The 4,982-nt window shown below is 44.4% G+C and overlaps 1 pseudogene; it reads right to left on the bottom strand.

Moving 5' to 3' along the window:
- Nucleotides 1-273: 273 nt before the first annotated feature.
- LOC136536739 (uncharacterized) lies at nt 274-2,867 on the bottom strand (annotated as a pseudogene).
- Nucleotides 2,868-4,982: the final 2,115 nt, after the last annotated feature.

Raw genomic sequence — 4,982 nt, 5'->3', positions numbered from 1 at the left:
TGAATGTAGCATTTTGGACATTGTTCAAAAGGTTTAACCTTCAACCAGTTACAGTATATAGATGGTCAACAAGTGAGATCACAATAAAATTTCACATGGTATTTTTCAAGAGCACAAGTTTCACATGGTAGAAACCAACAACTAGCAGTTATGGTACCTTGATGAGACGGTCCGTCAGGTACTGCCTTGCTATAGCAATGGTATTATCTTTGATCTGAAAAGAAAATTTTTTTTGCTTCTTTACTTATGTGGCAATAAAATAATCTAGAATAACTAGAACAAGGAATTCAAGATATTACTAGGGCATCCCGGCCATGCAATGGAACATTTAAGTTGCATCAAACATCTTCATGTCCCGATTTTGACAAACAGTGGAGCATCTCTTTTTAACACCTCATCAGAAAAACCTTAGAACATTCAGTCCCAAGTCTCATGCCACCTACTATTGTAGACGGAGGAACTGCTTTGAAGAATAGCCTTGCCTACTGGAGTATGTGGCCAAACTATTGAAAGCAAGACACCTCTTTGCCATCTTAAACAGCAGAAGCAAATATAGAATGTTATTCAACTACTAAGACACAGGTATACAGTTGCATGTGTACACATATGTTGTGCTAAATATAGGCTTCATTTCCTCTACCTGAACAGAATTAAGCATGATGTAAGTTCAATAAATGTAAAGGGAGCTAACCATATTGGGCACAGTCCTGACTTTCTGCGTCAATCTTTCTTGTCCGGCCATGAAATGTATTGAATGGCGGCTTTATCAACCCTTGCAGTTTCTGTGGACAGATTAAGCAAGAGATGATAAATTCCACTAATTAAAGGTGGACATATCTAGTGGAAACAGTTACTTTGGTGAAAAGCTAAGAACTGTTTTGGTTCTCAGCACCTACTGCAAATTTGCAAAAAAATAAAGAAAGATTGAAGAGAGAGCCTATGAAATATTGTATCACACTTTTAGAGGTTTTCAAGTCTAAACTCAAATCTGAGTTTTTTGGAAACCAAAAGGAGGATGTCTCCCAAGACATCATAAATTTGAGCGTAAGCTTTCATAATGATGATGCACAAATTGTCTACATTTTTTTTCTCTAGGGGTTGGGATTGAGGGGGTTGGTTTGCCTTCTCATGTTGATTTTCTGTTAAAACCAAAGAGTTCTCTACTTTTCACCAAACTCTTTATTCAATATGTCTAAATGGCAAAGTAGCAAAAGGGGAAGAATAACCAGATTATCGCATGGGATTCTACGGGGAACGACACCATCATGTTTACACTTAGATGTGACCTCCTCATTCTTTTCATGGGGGAAGCCATTTGGCAATTCAATCTTCTTTTGTAGTATCTACAATAAAATAAACTTGATGTGACACATAAATAAAAAATTACATGAAGCAATGCAATACAAAAGAATCAACAAAGGGGATAATCACATTGCGTGGAATCTGATTTTCAGCTACAGCCAGCTGAGGGTGGACTCTCTTCAGATTTACATCTTACAACCCTATGAAAAAAAAGGGGAGATAAGCAGTGACAAAAAATTCATACCCATTAGAGATATATAAATAGTAAGCAAAATAACAGTATAACCTTCAATGATGAATTATCACGGAGTGGATTGCTCTCTATCGTTGCCTGATAGTGAGAATCTATCACAATCTGTTTCAGTTTCCACTATTTCACGTTCCACTCGTGCCAATCGTTCTTGAGCACATAATATCCAGACCATCCTCTTTATCCACTCTCACTTTTCTAGTTGAAGCCTAGTAGCTTGACAAAGAAATACGGCAGATGTTTCCATGTTTTCATCCTTGCCTACATTAGTACAAAATTATATTCATCAACTTCAAGTATTGATGGTAATGTCTCAAAAAGATTATGGAAGGCTAATAATCTACTGTGTGTCTTGCTAACTGTAAAATGTATGAATCAATTAAAGAATGCACTGAACTAAATGAATATATACAATATTCATCTCTTGATTACAAGGGGACAGTATCTTATTACTTCATGCCATAGGCTCCATTTACTATCACAAGCATCTTACATCCTGTCATTATCATATTATACTAATCCGATTAAGTGTAAACTATTTTAATAGAAACAAGTCGCAATCCTTATCGCAAGCATCTACATCCTCTCACACTCATGTATATACTAATCTGACTAACTCTAAACTATTCTAATACAAACAGTCGCATTAAATATATATTATCTGAAAGGCATGAACAACTTGGTGTGAAAGATCAGTTCATCTGACAAGTCAGCGCTGAAGATTTTATCCAGCTTATATAAAAATGATATTCAAACAGTTACTAATACTACATAAGAACTTAAGGAGACAATATTAGGGACAAACTCCTGTCATATCTAAGGTTTGGAGCGCATGAATAAGCAAGTAAATCTAGAAATCACACATTTTTTATGGCAAGCACACTGCAGAAAGCATGAAATGCAATAGGAGGGAATCCATCCAGCAGAAGAACGCTGCTTTAGACATTGACACTAATCGATCATTATCCTGTTTCAAACTTTCAATAGATTTCAAACCATTTTTTTTTACAAAATCTACGAATATCTTTCATGTGTCCAACCCATTATATGACTGGCAAAATTGTATCACTGTGCCTGTGAATGACATGTGGGACCCAACCTCACTTGTCGTTGACATAGACTAGTGTTATTTTGGCAACATAGGGTTTCACTAGTGGTAAATATATTAGCACCCAAAGTTTAGAAGTAAGACAGTATGCAGCCTGAACAGATACGATCCTTTCATCATACCTTATGGAGGATGCTAATTTGATTTACCGCACATGCCGCGTAGGACAGTAGTTAGTAGATACATACCGCGTAGGGCGTTTGGCATTGTCGTAGAACTGTCTGCTCAATGTAGTTCATATTAGTTGCAGGTAGAGGTAGCAGATCCGTTCCGCTAACAACATCGGAGATGTCGACGTCGTCAAAGTAGTTGCCCTGAGACGTCGGCACAAGGGTCGGCGTCGAAGATCGGCGGCGGCTTCAATGACGATGTTGACGTAGAGCTTGTCGTGCTAATAACGTGTTATAAAACATATTGTCAGTGGTTAAGACCTTCCCCTCTCCGTCTCTCATGATAAACACAGTAGGTAAAAGTAGAAGAACAAATAGACACAGGGAGACTATTCTTTATTTCTCTGAATATTGGTCATTACAACATAGAGCTCCCACGTATATATAGTCCAGCCAAGGCCTAAGAGTTTGATAAGAGCCCACGTACAAACAGACTAGGATTAGGATTAGGATTCCTCCATCTCCTTTCCTTCTAGGATAGAGTCCATATGTTTTACAACAATTTTGTCCAGATCTTCGTGACAGTAAAATTTCTCATATATACATTAAACCCCCAAATCTTTTTGTGTGCATGGTATTTGATGATTTGTGTCAATATTTCCAAGCATAAAAGGGCAACATCAATAAACAAGAAATACTTTATTATAATCACAACTAACAGTGTAAACAATTTTCCAAACAAAAAATTACACACAGATTTGGCTGCATATGGCCGCACCACGTGCTCCAAATTTTGAAAAAGTGATTGCGAACCTAGGGGCTCTCCTAGGGTTACGACTCCCTCGGCAGCCGCCACCCACGCGCCGTCGCCGCCACCGGACGCCATCCCGGCTTCGGCAGCCCCTCCCCCTCCCTGCTCCCTCCCTGAACCCCTCTAGCTCTGCCTCCGCCACTCTCTCAGGCCACAGTTCCACGCCAGGGGGATGTGTCACCACCTTCCCACGCCGCCGGCTCTGGCCGGCGGCCCCACGCCGACGATCACCTCCTCTCTCGCAGACGACCCTGAGCGTTTCCAGCCATGTGAACACCTGCAGAGCGCTGGCTCAAGTGTCGACGCTTCGGCCACTCATGAGAAGGCCGTGCGGTCGCCGCCTTCGTCCGCGGGGTCTGCGCCAACCACTTAGGCACAGACACTGCCGCTGTGTCGCCACGGCCACCCCGCAGCCATGTAAGGAGGCCCGATCTAGCGCACCCAGGACCCCTCCACCGTCGGGGCCGGATGCCGCCATGGCGGTGGCCACCCAGCATGCGAGAGTTGGAGCTAGGGCAGTTGGGCCCAAGACCGGGCCTTCGAGGCATGCCGTGACGCCGCTGGCCACCCCGAACTCCTCCCTCTCACTGGCTGCGGCACCGTTCTACCTAGGGTGCTCCTCAGGAGGGCGCACGAGGGTCGTCGCTAGCCAGACAATAACGACGAGCAATCCAACGACGACCACCCCACAACCTACCTACACGTCATTCATCGCCTGGTGAAGCCGGTAACTACGTCCCGGACGCGCGCCTAGTCTTGTTCGATCATGGTTCTAGGCTATGGCGGAGCGAATGCTGGACGGCAAGGACCTAGGTGAAGCCAGAGGAAACGCAACCGGCCGTGCCCCCAGCTGGTGTGTGGTGCTCAGCCGATGGATGGTCGCGTCCCTATCCACCAAAGCCTCAGCGGCCATGGACCGGTCTCCACCCCCAACACCGATGGGTGACGAGAGATACTCCCCCCGTAGGAGATGGACCTACGGCCGCCTAGGCTAAGCCTCGCCACGACCCAAAATAGCTTCCACAGGCCCAAAAGATCCCCGCAGAGCTTCATGGCAGATGCTTCAACTGCCTTTCCTAGTCGCACCGAGTAGTGACTTGCCAGTTGTGCCTTAGCATTGCCTACGCTGCCACGGCTTCTGGCCACCTCGCCAAGGACTACAAGCGGCCTAGGCATGCTGTGACATCGACGGCAAAGGGTGCTAACCGACTGTGACACTCCGCTCATGGTGGCAATCCACTGGCCTCCTAGCACGCACCACATGGTTGTCCACTGAGCTCGGATGGGGCCTATAGGGTACTGCAAGGGGGCGTCGGCAGAACCCGACAACGACAGTGGCAGCATGAAGGTGCTAGTTTGGTTTTGGTGAATTGATGAAACCCTATGTACTAACCTATGTGC

This window comes from Miscanthus floridulus, chromosome 2 (assembly GCF_019320115.1).
Source record: "Miscanthus floridulus cultivar M001 chromosome 2, ASM1932011v1, whole genome shotgun sequence".
NCBI classification, from domain to species: domain Eukaryota; kingdom Viridiplantae; phylum Streptophyta; class Magnoliopsida; order Poales; family Poaceae; genus Miscanthus; species Miscanthus floridulus.
Note: the sequence above shows the minus strand (reverse complement) of the source record. Positions and strands in the feature narration are given on the sequence as shown.